Here is a 14,968-nt window from a genome sequence, read left to right as displayed (position 1 = left end):
TTTCTGACAGCTTTGCGATCAGTGGAAAACTAGATATATTCTGCTGCGGTTGGCGGGGGATAAAGTGCTGTATTTTTGTAAAAAAACAGCTAAAATAAAAGATGAAAAATTAAATTATTTATTGTATCAACATGTTTAAAATGCTTATTTCAAATGATCACTTCCACTGCATACTGTAGTGAATATAAGAATGTTAAACAATCTTACTGAGCAAAATATAGTGCTGTAAAATGGCTCAGTGGGTTAAATGTTTGTTGCTGTGATCTGTGGTTGATCTGCAAGTTGCAGGTTTGAATCCCAACAAAGCCAACTCACCTTTTCATCCTTCCGAGGATGATAAATGAGTACCAATTTCAATTGTAAATATGTCATATGTAAAGTGCTTTAGATTGAAGCGCTATATAAAAAAGAAATTAGTTTTATATTGTAGCGACCTAGAGTAGCCATATACATTATTTTCTGGTAGTAGGTTATCATTCCAAGATGGACAGTCTGGTGGTACACTCATAGGGTACTCTTTTTAAATGCGTAAACAAGGGAAAGGGGACAAACAGCACCAGTATGGGTACCATCCTGCTTTGCCCAACATCAAAGAGAATTGTATACATATGTAGGATTATTGATGAATATCCAGTGAACAATTATAACACTGAATTGCCTTACTCTTTTTTAAAATCTGAAAATATAGAGTAGAGCAGATTCGGGTGTAATTTGCAGTACTACAGATTTGCCTCCATGTGCCATCCTTTTTCATGCTGTATTACAGGGCCTGTGGCAGCGGCCCTGTAGTTAAGGTTAAGTTGCTCAACTCATAGAAAGAGCACTTTTTGGGCAGCTTATCACATTGCCCTCCCCACCATGGACGAATCCTCACGAAACTTTGCAAAAAAGCATATGGCCCCATTGGAATGATTTAGTGAAGTTTGATGCAGGTTCGTCAAGGGGGGCAAATTTATAGGTGGGTCCCAATATTTGTGGAAATCCTCATAGACGCAATGGCCATTTCACTTTCTTGCGCCTGCAGCCCAAACCACTCGATGGATTTTCACCATATTTGCACCAGGAGCAGTGGCTTTGTCCCGAAAGTGTAAATTTGTTGTAAATGCATGCAGTTGATTTTTTTAAAAACTGCCAATTTGTGTTCAAACTGACAGATTTGCACACGATCAAATGGAAAATAAAACAACTTAATGGATCCAGGGCGGCAGGCCCAGACAGCATCACAAACTTTGACCTTAAAAAAACATGGAAACTTGGTCTGCTTTCATAAAGGAGGTCTTCACGTACTGTATCCAGACATCCATGATTCCACTTTCCTGGTAGAAGGCGATTGTGGTGCCGATCTTTAAAAAGGGCTCAAAAGACAATCCTTCGCACTACCGCCCAATAGCCTTGCTCGATTCCATAGGAAAAATCTTTGGTGCTTTGATTCTGGACAATTTGCAAACCTGGATATCCACCTCTGCCCTGACTGACCCACTACTGGCGGGGTTTGTGAAAAATGTCGGGACAACAGTAAACATTCTGGCAGTGGGCGCACTAAAAGCAAATGTTCTAGAGGGCCGGCCAAAAATCTACATGGCGTTCATCGATCTGGTCCAGGCCTTTGACCGAGTAGACAGAACTCTTCTGTGGGCTAAACTACACCAACACGCCTGCCCCTCAGAGATCCTGGACCCGATAAAGGCCCGCTACTCTGAAACCTCGATGTGTGTCTGCCTGAACAACCTAGGCTGACTATCTTCATGGATGAAGACAGGGAGAGGGGTCAAACAAGGCTGCCCGCTGGCCCCTGCATTATATAATGCTTACATGGCGGACTATAAGGACTATGAGGACAGAGTTTGTTCATTCCCTCCGACATTGGGGGAGAGTAAAATATCAAGGCTGCTATACGTAGATGACATTATTCTCATGGACCTTACCTCAATAGGCCTACAGAGGCAGATCAACAACTTAGATGTTTACCTCAAAGAAAATCATCTCCTGATGAATCTCGAAAAAACGGAAATCATGACATTTGGAAATAGCCCCAGGAACATAGAGACATTTGCATGGTCAGTGGACAACAAACAAATAGAAACTGTAAACAACTTTAAATATCTGGGCATCATTTTGAACAAAAGCAACAAAGAAGTACCAATGCAGGAAAATATTATGACAAAAGCCTGTCTTTTTATTTCACAGTCCCGAGCAGTTGCAAATAAATGTGGGCGTTTCACATTGTCCCCAGTGTTGATCTTTTATAAGAAGAAAGTCGTCCCCAGTTTAACCTCTGGGGCAGAAGCACTACCCAACCTGCTGGCAAACTTCTGGCCAAGACTAGAAGGGCTCTATTGGAGAAGGGTTTTCAACCTCCTGCACTCCCTTCCAATCACTCGGATAAGGAGGGAGCTTTCACTTCAATATCTGGGCTCAATAGTGGCACGAAACGAAACTGCGCTCTATCGCAAAACCCTGCTTCCTTCGCCTCCATTGATCCTGAAAGAAATACACCAGGAAATTCTAACAGGGTCTTGCAAAATGCTTCAAGAATGTGCATTAAGGATTCAAACGCTCCTACACTGGGTGGGTAGTTCTAGAGAGGAACTTATCCACAATCCAGTAAAGGTAAAACAACGCATCCTGGAGAGAGATTGGATAAACACGTTGGAAAAAGCCTCGTCCAGAAAACTGACGCAAGAATTGCCCCCTACTTTGACTAAAGTGAATGATCCAAAACCTTACCTGCTAAAATGCCCGGATAAGAAACTTTGTGAGAATTACTTGAGAATTTGCTTAAAAATCTTACATACGAGGGAAATCCTGGCAAGAAGGAATCAATCGGAAGAAAAATCATACCGATTTTGCCAGCTGCCGGAGAAGACGGAAACCATTAAACCTCCTCTGCTATACTGCTATGGTGTGACAGCTCCCTGCTCAACACACCTAGAACACCTGTTCAGAAACTTGCACTTCTTTGATGAAGCGAATGGTGGTGTCGGCTTATGAGTGGGGAAAAGACATGGGTCATTGCTGTGGTGGGATTCTTTCGAGGTATTGTCCTGATTACCTGATGGGTACGGCTCATCGAAATTCACTCACTTCTTGCCTGATGGAGATAAGTTGAAAAGTCTGGCACTAGGAGATCTCAACGGGGAATCTGAAATAACTTATCTAACTTGGGAAACTTGTCTTGTAAAAATTGTTTTATACAATTAAATCAAGTAATAAAAATAAAAATTAAAAAAAACTACCAAAATGTAGGTAAAAATGAATGGGTGATATCTGGGTCCAGTCCGCTGACACACGTCCAGATTCGGGGTCTGTGGACGCTATTGGCCAATCAGAGAACAACGTGATGTCTGCGGACATCGTACGTCCCCGTTGATTGGTTGTTGGAAAACGTGAGCTGTGTGTATTTGTGTCTGCAGATGGCACGGTGGGGAAAAAGTCTGGAAAACACATAGGCTTATTTGGTGGCTGAAATACGATCTGGAAAGGGTGGGGGACTGGAATAAAGTTGACATGGAGCTGTTTGTATAGGTGAAGAAAGGGTTTGCAGTTGCCGCTGAGTCTGCGGACATCGCAGCTGACCATTGACAGCGCAGTGAGAAAAAAGTCTGGAAAACGCATTTGGGGTTATTTGATGGCTGGAACAGGGCCTGGAAACAGTGGGGGAGTGGAATAAAGTTGAAAGGGAGCTGTTTTTATAGGTGACATTTTTTTTTGAAGGTGCTGCCCAATCCGCTGTCACTTTTTGTGTCCACAGACATCATTTGGATTATAGGGGGTTTTGAGGCGAGTGTTGTTATTTGAAGGTGCATTGCACATACTTGTTATATGGTTTTATTGTATTGTGGTGGTTCTGGCCACTTGCTACATACAGTATAGCAATATGTGTATAGTTATTGTAGGTACTACAGGGGGAGTATTCAGTATTTGTAATATGGTGGAATGATATAATTTAAGTATATATGGTATTTATGATAGTAGGATAACTGAGGATAGTGCTCTTTAGTGTGTCCTCTGCCTTTTATAAAGTCAATCATTGTATCCTCATTAGACAGTTACATGATACTTTTAGCATCATGGACCAGGAACATGACTGTCTGACCTGTTTTCCTTATTAACCGCCCTTTCCAGCTGCAAGTGGGTTGTTTCTATTGTACCCCTTCACTCTCTACTTGCAGCATACCCCAGGGTTCTATCCTATGCTTGTAGCTCTTCAGTATCTATTTGGTCTCTCTGGCTCATCTGATGTCCTTTTTTTCTCATTTTCAGTGTTATGTTAATGACACACAGCTTTCCTAAAACTTCCCTTTACTAATTTCTTCTCCTTCTTTTTTATCCCTGATTGTCTGAACACCATCCAGGCATTGTGTGCAGTTAATATTTTCTCAATGTCAGTAAAACGGACAATCCACACCATCCTGTGAGACCGAAAACCTTGGGTTCATCTTTAAGTCCTCACTGTTACTCCTTACATTTTGGAGCTTGTGAAGAAGGCCCACTTCAGCTCCTTACAGGCATTCTACCGTTCCTCATGTTCTCCCAGAATGTGAACATCTCTAGAGCCCTGGTCCTCTCTAGGGTGGACCACTGCAACAGCCTGTTCCTCAAACTCCTCCTTCATTGTATACACCCCCTTTGGCTAATCTAATATAGGGCTGCAAGACTTATCTTTGGCCTCAAGCCCAGGGATCATACCGCTGTAGCCTTGGCTCCTACATTGGCTCCTGGTGGCTGTAAGGATGAAAATCAAGATCCTCTGTATCATTGAGAAGTCTGTGTTGGGCCTGGAACTACACTAGCTCTAACTTTGTTTTACTAAATACTCCCCTGCTAGAGTCCTCTGCTCTAACTCTAATTCTTTGCTTGTGAAACGGTTTTCGAAACAGAGAGCATGAGGCATGCTCTTCGGACGGTACGTCTTATTCGAACCGCCTTCCTGCTCCTTTTATACTTCAGCTGGACTTCCTTAAATTCTGGAAACTTTGGCAAACTCTGTTTTCTCTTCCTGTTCCACTTAATCCCTTCCCTGCTAACTCATAACACTGTTACTGGTACTGGTGGCTTGGTCCCTCATGAACCTGATAGGTTCCAGGCCCTATATGTAGCGCACCCCCCCCCCCTTTAGCAATGCCCGTGCGGGTGTACTGTCTGGTGGCTGGGTATCCCACCCTTGGGACTCCTCTGCCCCAGCAGTTAGCTATTGGCCTCCCACCTTGGCATCTCTTGGCACTTTCCTTCTGGGCTCCTATCAGTACTTGGAAAGCTTTCTATTCTTTCTATTCATGCACCTTTCTATTGCACAATGCATATGTGCATTTATAGGAGCAGTGTGTACAATTTTGTGGGATAAGCAAGGGGAATGCAGATACGAAAGATTTCTAGAAGATTGTTAAGTAGCAGTTGGTGTGTGGAAGTTTAATATATTGATATGGTTATATGTAGAGTTTTTGCAAGTGATTGGTGGATAGATGTGTGACTGTTTGAAAGCAGGCAATGAGGGAGTTTTACAAATATAACAGTAAAAAGGGTAGAAGGGCTGTGCAGTGCGATGGTGGGCACTTACAATCCAGGTTTCTAATAATGCATGGCCTGGAAAGGGGACTGCGTAGACCGTGGATAGTCAAGGAGGTCTATGGATTATGGTCCTTATTGTATGCCAGAGAAATGTTTTTAGGACAGAAAATTGTTTCTGTGCTTTTTTCTTCTCTAGTATACAATTGTCCATTATTTTCATTAGCATAGTATAAAATGCAAATGGAAATGTTGGAGAATCTTATTGAGTCTAACTACTTTACTGAAAAATGTAAAGTAGATGGAGTCTATACGCTTATTTTTTTTATTTCAATGTTTAACTGTGAAAGATGGTTTCTAAAGGAACCTTTTTCTGTGTTTTTTGATTTTGTATTTTTTTGGTCTTTTTTGGCAGGAGAGGTTAGGAAGTAAAGTGGGGAAGGGAAATCAGTGAAGGGACACCAACCACAGATATGGAGGGGCAGGTGGACAGGGGAATATGTTGGCATGTGTTAAATCTAAGGCAGGGGACAGCATTTCTCATGTTCCTTAATTACAGCCTCGAAAGCACTTCGAAACTGATGCCCCCTACAGAGCGGTGTGTTGCAGTATATACAGAGTACTGTTGTCTTGGAAGGATATGGATCAACAGCCTCTTTAATGGCTTGCAAGGGGCTGGTGGGATTTTCTGCTCCACAGGAGTAGCCTGTGTGGTGGCAGTATTGGTTGAGAAAAATGAGGTAGAGGAAGACAGCGTACTACTTCTTGAGAAAGGAACAGACTTTCTGAGAGCATCCTTGTGGTTGGATTTGGTGTGGTGGCCCATGGAACTAGTCCCATAGGAGTACTGACCAGGTTGTCCACGACTGAGTACAACGTTGCAGCCAGTGCATTTCACCTTGGTAGCCTTAGCCTTCAGTATACCCCAACGGTGGTAAAGAACCTCCACACCCATGAGTCTCTTTGGGTGCTGAAGGTAGCACCCCTCCTGCTGCAAATTTGGTGAAAATCCGTCCAGCGGTTTGGACTGTAGGTGTGAGCAAATTTTAATTTTCCATTGCGTATATGAGGATTTCCACACATTTTCGTACCCCCTATAGCTTTGCCCTCCCTTGACAAACACACACCAAACTTTGCAGAATCATTCCAAGGGGGCCATATATTTGTTTTGCAAAGATTCGTGAGGATTTGTCCCTGGGGATTTTCACCAAATTTGCTCCAGGAGCTAACGGATTGGTCCAGTAGTTTTTTAAATAATGGCCAAAAAGTAGGTACAAATAAATGAGTGATATCTGAGTACGGTCTGCATACTCACTTCCTGATTCGGGGTTCACGGATGCCTCTGGGCCAATCAGAGGGCAGCATGATGTCAGCAGACATCGTACACGCTCACTGATTGGTTGTTGGAAAACATGACCGGCTTTGTATTTTTTTAAATCAACGCCATGTTGCATCCACACAGAGCTGATTTTATAGGTGAAAAAAAGTGCGCAGGTGCTGCCAAGTCCGCAGACACAGCTGCTGATTGCGAAGAGCACAGTGAGAAAAAAGTCTGGAAAACACATTTAAGGTTATTTGGTGGCCGAAACAGGGTCTGGAAAGGGTGGGGTAGTGGAATCAAGTTGACATGACGCTGTTTTATAGGTCAAAAGAAAGTGTGCAGGTGCCGCCCAGTCCGCGGTCACATTTTGTGTCCGTGGACATCATTTGGATTGCAGGGGGTTTTAGGGCAAGTCTTGTTATTTGAAGTTGTATTGTAGGTACTTGTTATATGGTTTAAATGTATTGTGGCCATGCCCCCAAGAATGTGACCACTGGCCACATTCAGTATCATAATATTTGTATAATTATTATAGGTACTATAGGGGGAGTATACTGTATTTGTAATATAGTGGAATGATATATTTGATAGTAGGATTAATGAGGATAGTGCTCTTTGATGTGTCCTCCGCCGTGGTATGTAGGTGCCGCCCAGTGTGCGGTCACTTTTGGTGTCCGCACACATCATTTAGATTGCAGGGGGTTTAGGAGGAGTCTTGTTATTTCAAGGTGTATTTTACATATTTATTATATTGTTTAATTGTATTGTGGTGGTTGTGGCCACTGGCCACATTGAGTATCATAATATGTTTATAGTTATTATAGGTACTATAGGGGGAGTATACCATATTTGTAATATGGTGGAATGATATAATTGAAGTGTATATGGTATTTATAATAGTAGGACAATTGAGGATAGTGCTCTTTGATATGTCCTCCGCCTTTTATACGGTCAATCATTGTATCCTCATTAAACGGTTGCATGCTACCTTTAGCATCATGAACCAGGTGCTAGACTGGCTGACCTGTTTTTCTTACTAACCACCCTTCCTAGCTGCAAGTGGGTCATTTCCATTGTACCACCTCACTTGTTACGTACCCTAGGGTCCTATCCTATGCTTGCAGCTCTTCAATATCTATTTCACCTCTGTGGCTCACCTGATGTCCTTTTTTTCTCATTTTCAGTGTTATGTGAATGACACACAGCTTTGATAAAACTTTCCTCTACTAATTTCTTGTGCTTCTCTTTTATCGCTGATTGTCTGACTGCCATCTGAGCATTGTGTGTGGTTAACAATCTCTGTCTCAATGCCCGTAAGATCGACATCCTTCCTATTATGATACCTGTGCCCTGTTTCCTCCTACCCTCTGACTGCTGTAAGGAAGGCATGGTATCAAGCAGTAGACACAGACACAATGGATACAAGTTTACAAAACCTCTTTTTTATATTTTTGTTGGGTTGATAGAATTTCTAACTAGCCCTATCTAACTAGTAATCTTGACCATTAAACAAATTACAAATACGTCTGAGTCAGCCTAGTCAAAATAAAAAAAGGCCTATATTAAGAAAACCTAACCTTGCACTCCTTCTCAAAATGACAAATGTGTTAAGGGAATATAAAAGGAAAATAGTTTCTCAAAACGAAATGTCAGAATGGCTTCAGTACCAACTCCCTTCCCCAGGTTCAACCCCATGGGGTCTAGAGAGTCTCTTAAAAAACAAAGGATGGCACCGTTCTGTCAGCCTTGCCCACTTTGGCTTGCAGGTACAATTCAACAGTTCAATCTTAGGCTTCCACTTTCTGGTAATTCAGTCACTTCTTTATGCTTCGCCCACCTTGCCATTAATTCTCAGTTCACATTCACTTTCTCAATTTCTCACAGTTCTGCACAGGCTTCCCTCTGCCGGGCTTGAGCCTTTCTTGTTCCACTTTATCATACAGTTCTGCACAGGCTTCCCTCTGCCGGGTTCAAGCCTGTCTCTTTTCACTTTATCACACAGTTCTGCACAGGCTTCCCATTGCCGGTCGCGAGCCTGGCTCTCCTTCATTGGGGATTCATTTCTCCTTGTTTTATCTAAGGTATCTTTTCACTGTCAAAGACTGTTGAAACTGCAAGGAATTTACATAGACCTCTTCATGACCACTTCGACCTCTTTTCAACAATCCTTCAATTTACAACCTTCTCTTGCAGCACCAATACCTCTTGTTACCTGTAGTTCTTATTCTCTTTAGCTTGCCTTCTTGGCCTTTTCCAAAGTTCTTATATGTTGCCTTCTTGGCGTATTCACAGTTCACATTTTTAACTTTCCTCTTATTCAACTTTCTTTCCTTATCGCAGTTACTTTCTTTCCTTTGATCTCTGCCGTAATATCTTTCAAAATTCATAACATTTCACAGAGACTTTCAAATGTGTGACTTTATCTCACAGGACCACTCTGTTACTTTGTATCTGTCAGGACTGGCTGGGTTAGTAACAGGAAGAGTAACAGGAAGAGTTTGTACATAGAATTAACATTGTGCTTTCAGAGCTGGCTGGGTTAGTTGTGCTTTCAGAGCTGGCTGGGTTAGTAACAGGAAGAGTTTGTACATAGAATTAACATTGTGCTTGCCCAAGTCAAGATGGAGAGAAAGAAACTTAATCTGATTGGTTAAAGGAACAATGATATGTTTGGTTTGCCTGATTGGTGGAAAGGACAATGGGTTTGATTCTTGGGAGGTGAGCAAGATTCTAAACTGCCTTTCATCCATAGAAATTCAGTGGCTGGTTGTACATTAGTTAAGCTCCTTAAGTACGGCCTTTTCAGAGCTCAGAAAATCTACCAAAGAAGTAAGAATATCGTTAGCTGATCCAGTTTGAACAAGAAGACATCAGGTGGGATCGTTCTTTTAAAGATTTTAAGATTGTCACAGTGAACTTTCATTTTCCTTTATAAGAAAACTTAAAGAGTTAACAAGTTTAATAATTATTTGAGAAAAGAGACATTTACAGTTAAAGTTATTATAAGGAAAACAAACTTGAAGATTGTGCGCAGAAGTTTAAAGTTAATTAACTGCGTGTAATGTTCTTCAAGACTGTTTAATGTGTGCGCGAGCTCGCAAGTCGTCGTTTACGTGTTTTTTTTAAAGCGCGTGTTGGTTTGCGTTTGAGCACGTGCCCAAATGAATTGCGCGAGTGCGCGTGTACATTTTTAACATGAAAGACGTTTCATGAGAAAGCGCGTGTTGGTTTGCGATAGAGCGCGTGCCCAAATGAAATGCGCGAGTGAATTTTAGCGTGTGTACATTTTTAACGTGAAAGACGTTTCATGAGAAAGCGCGTGCTGGTTTGCGATAGAGCGCGTGCCCAAATGAAATGCGCGAGTGAATTTTAGCGCGTGTACATTTTTAACGTGAAAGACGTCTCATGAGAAAGTGCGGTTGGTTTGCGATAGAGCGCGAGTCCATTTTGATTAAGCGCAAGTTGTTTTTAATGCGTGAACTATTTTACGTGAATTACGTTTCATTTCTCCGCGTGAGTGCGGTAGCGATAGAGCGCGAGTCCATTTTAACTAGCGCGTGTTATTTTTATAGCGTTTACATATTTTTTTACACGCGCGGGTTTGGTAAAGAATCGCGTGTGTATTTTAAACGCGAGGACAATTCTTCACGTCTTCTGATTTCACGTGTTTAACGCACACGCTTATCAAGGAAGAAACTATACGTTCTTTGTGTAAATAAGGAAACAAGTCACACGCAGAAGGAAAAAACAGCATTCCAGAAAGTTAAAGAATATTTATTTAATGTAATTTATGCAAATGGAATTCAATAGCTCAGAGAAAGACTGCATTTATGAAAGCATTGAAAACTACATAGAGTTAAAAGAACTTTGAAGCAAGAAGAATATCTAGTTCTGAAAGGTGTTTGCAAGGGCCATCACTTTAGGATTCTAAAGAGACTTGAGTGGATTGAACTATATGCACTACACAAGAAATTATTTTCAAGATATTCCACACAGTTTACTAGCCTCTAAGTCTTTTACTGAGGTTTAAGAGGTAACGAGTTCAGAGTTTATTTAGAATAATTTTAGAAAAGAAGTTTATCTTATCATATAAGTAACCAGGCGTATTTGTTTACCACAGATACCAGAGCCTACCAGACGGTTGCAGGGCTGCAGTGTCTCCGTTGTTATTTTCTCCAAATTCCCCTTTCCCTTTCTTGGGGTTTTCAGCTCAGCTTATATTTAAGGGTTGAGAGGTGAACTCCTGGTGAGGGTCTGTGGGGCCAGCATCAGCTCCTGTGGAATTCAGTCAAGCCGGACCCTGACACAGAGCTGGCTGGGTTAGTAACAGGAAGAGTTTGTAGATAGAATTAACATTGTGCTTGCCCAAGTCAAGATGGAGAGAAAGAAACTTAATCTGATTGGTTAAAGGAACAATGATATGTTTGGTTTGCCTGATTGGTGGAAAGGACAATGGGTTTGATTCTTGGGAGGTGAGCAAGATTCTAAACTGCCTTTCATCCATAGACATTCAGTGGCTGGTTGTACATTAGTTAAGCTCCTTAAGTAAGGCCCTTTCAGAGTTCAGAAAATTTACCGAAGAAGTAAGAATATCGTTTGCTGATCCTGTATGAACAAGAAGACATCAGGTGGGATCGTTCTTTTAAAGATTTTAAGATTTTCACAGTGAACTTTCATTTTCTTTTATAAGAAAACTTAAAGAGTTAACAAGTTTCAAATTTATTTGAGAAAAGAGACATTTACTGTTAAGTTACTATAAGGAAACAAGTTTGAAGATTGTGCGTTGAAGTTTAAAGTTTATTAACTGCGTGTAATGTACTTCAAGACTGTTTAATGTGTGCGCGAGTTTGCGTGTTGTCGTTTACGTGTTTTTGGAAGCGCGCGGGTATTCAGAGCGATAGAGCGCATGCCCAAATGAATTGTGCGAGTGAATTTTAGCGCGTGTACATTTTTAACGTGAGAGACGTTTCATAAGAAAGCGCGTGTTGGGTTGCGATAGAGCGCGAGTCCACTTTAATTAAGCGCGAGTTGTTTTTAACGCGTGAACTATTTTACGTGAATTACGTTTCGTTTCTCCGCGTGTGTTTGGTAGCGATAGAGCGCGAGTCCATTTTAACTAGGGTGTCTTATTTTTATCGCGTTTACGTATTTTTTCACACATGCGTGTTTTGTTAAGATGCGCGTGTGCATTTTAAACGCGAGGACATTTCTTCACGTCTTCTGATTTCACGTGTTTAACGCATACGCTTATCAAGAAAGAAACTATACATTTTTATGTGTAAATAAGGAAACAATTCACACGCAGAAGGAAAGCAGCATTCCAGAAAGTTAAAGAGTATCTATTTAATGTAACTTATGCAAATGGAATTCAATACTTCAGAGAAAGACTGCACTTTATAAAAGCATTAAAAACTACATAGAGTGAAAAGAACTTTAAAGCAAGAAGAATATCTAAGTCTGTAAGGTGTTTGCAAGGATCATCACTTTAGGATTCTAAAGAGACTTGAGTGGCTTGAACTATATGCACTAAGCAAGATATTATTTACAAGATATTCCACACAGATAATTAGCCTCTAAGTCTTTTACTGAGGTTTAAGAGGTAAAGAGTTTAGAGTTTGTTTAGAATAATTTTAGAAAAGAAGTTTATATTATCATATAAGTAACCAGGTGTATTTGTTTACTACAGATACCAGAGCCTACCAGAAGGTTGCAGGGCTGCAGTGTCGCCGTTGTTATTTTCTCCAAATTCCCCTTTCCCTTTCTTGGGGTTTTCAGCTCAGCTTATACTTAAGGGTTGAGAGGTGACTCCTGGTGAGGGTCTGTGGGGCCAGCATCAGCTCCTGTGGAATTCAGTCAAGCCGGACCTTGACAGTATCCTTTCCTTTCAACATTTCTTATATTTTGACGCCACTTTGTTTCCTCCTCTCAGCAGCACTTTTCCTTTATTTTCACTTTCAGGAGACTTTCCTTGCCACTTTCTTTCAACATTCATGCCTTCACACACCGGTCTCCTTTTCTCTATCAAGGATTCCACGGATGTGATAGACTTTGTTCTCCTAAACTTCAAGTTCCATAATGTTGTGCTTCAGCATTCTCCAGACACAACTTGCACCTCCTTATCTGTTTACTTTAAACAAAAAGGTGTTTGTAGTCAAGTCAGGGTCTCACCTGCTGTCCCTCTGTCACCCCTGGGTCCGGCCAGATACAATTTTCTCCCTCCAGGCTCATTGGAGGTACAGCTTCCTCACCACGCTGCAACCCTCTCTGCACACATGGCCAGCGTTCTCACTCTCTGTCCTCTCCCAGCCTCTCAGGACCTGCTCTGCTTCCGTGGACCATCCAGCATCCCAAACTCCTTCACAATGCTGTTTTTGCCCCCACATTTTATACTTGGTGAAAAAGTTAATTTGAGTCAGGTGTGAGTAGTTGTCTAGCCCTGCCTGACTCTATTAGTGGAACATTGCTATTCTCTAAAGTTGGTTGCCTTTGTTTTTCCCATGTTGTCTATAGGGATAATCTGTAGCACTCCAGGTGCCCTTTTCCTTGTCCCAGTACTTTGGCAGTCAGAGGGAAAACAGGAATTAAGGGAGTTGTAGTGTTCCACTAGAATGGAAGGAAAGTTGGGTAGATCACTGTCAGAAAAGTGGGGATACCATGCCTGACATTTAGGCACTCCCATCTCAATCCCCGAGGACCCTCTACCCAGTTAGTCCTCCCTTTCTAGTCCGCCCCAGGGTCAGGATCCAAGAGCAATGGCCCTTCCCTGGCCACCTGTGTAGGAGATCCCCGGGGAGTAAGGTTTGAAAGCCCTTAGGTTTTTCACATCGCCCTCTTTGGGCCCTCGAATCTCACTAACTAACCTCAGAGACATATCTATAACTGTTTCAACTACATTAGTAGATCTAAGTTGTTACCCACTATTTCTATGAGTGCACGTACCCACCCTGAACAGCCTCGTGCACGATTTCCTCCGGGAGCCTCGCACACTGTTTTCATGTACCATTACGCCCTCCAAGCTATCTTAATATCTGTACACGCTTGTACAACCACACTACACCAACGCTATGCCTAACGTTCCATGAGCTACTCGTAAATACACCTACTTGTGTTCTGTGTTCTGTACCTGTGCTCTCAGCATATATGTACTGCATACGCCTTCTCTCAGTGCACTTGTTGACCTTCTCTGCATGCGAGTAACTACTGTGGTGCTCCCAATTGCAGGCTCCATTGAACCATGCCCTACTGAGCAACTCCTTATCATTGCTGCGCACCATCAGCTTCGGCCCGCGGCACCAACATGCCACGGTAGTCCTCATGAGCACCCACCACAATTTGCAGTGGAGCGTGCAGCCAATCGCGATTCACTGACTATTGCCTTGTGCCTAATGACTGTGTATCCTCCCCATGAATGCAACACTGCTTGACTTGCGCACATAGATGCATAGAACTTACTTCTCTGTAAAAACTGGCGGTTCAAGCATATAGTCACAGCGCCAAATTGCCTTGTTTATGCAAGTTGAACTGCCATGTTATTGTGCTTTGAACTGCCATATTATTGCGCTCTGAATCTCTATGTTGTTGCGTTCTGAATTGCCATGATATTGCGCCTTGAATTGACCCATTACTGCGCTTTGAACTTCACCTATTTGCAATTTGATATATAGGCTGTCATCCTCCCCCCACCTGATCTGCCTAGACCCCTTCACCCTAATTTAGATAGCATCTATATTGCTATACCTGCTCTCCTTATACAACTCTAGTTGATCTGCAGAAAATGCTAACTGTATTATTCACCTTCTGTGCGCTGGCCACGCTCACATCCCCTGATATTCTCAGTCAGGATACTTATTTAGGAGCCTCTCCCTTTGTGATAGTATCCGTTCCACCCAATGCATCAAATATAGCCAGCTATCATTCTGACCCCTCCTGTTCAAGGCATTATTGCAGGTCAGGACCAGCAACTCTGGCTTCCCGGCCTAGTTCAACCACTGAGAGAAACAACAAACTACGTGCTAGACTCACTAAATTGTATGAGCCGCCTCGAAGATTCCTCTTCGACTCCAAACATGAAACCAAAGGCTAGTATACTAGAGAATTTAATGCCCCAAACTACCCGTCTGTCCCTCCTGCCACCAAAAGTCC

General features: G+C 42.2%; 1 protein-coding gene across 5 annotated transcripts in view; it reads left to right on the top strand.

Annotated features, from left to right (window-relative positions):
* LOC138453201 (adhesion G protein-coupled receptor F5-like) overlaps positions 1–14,968 on the top strand; it is a 584,850-nt gene that overhangs the window by 330,169 nt on the left and 239,713 nt on the right. The window lies entirely within an intron of this gene.

Source organism: Ambystoma mexicanum, chromosome 4p (genome assembly GCF_040938575.1).
Source record: "Ambystoma mexicanum isolate Mex_15411 chromosome 4p, UKY_AmexF1_1, whole genome shotgun sequence".
NCBI classification, from domain to species: domain Eukaryota; kingdom Metazoa; phylum Chordata; class Amphibia; order Caudata; family Ambystomatidae; genus Ambystoma; species Ambystoma mexicanum.
This window is presented reverse-complemented; position numbering and strand designations above follow the sequence as displayed.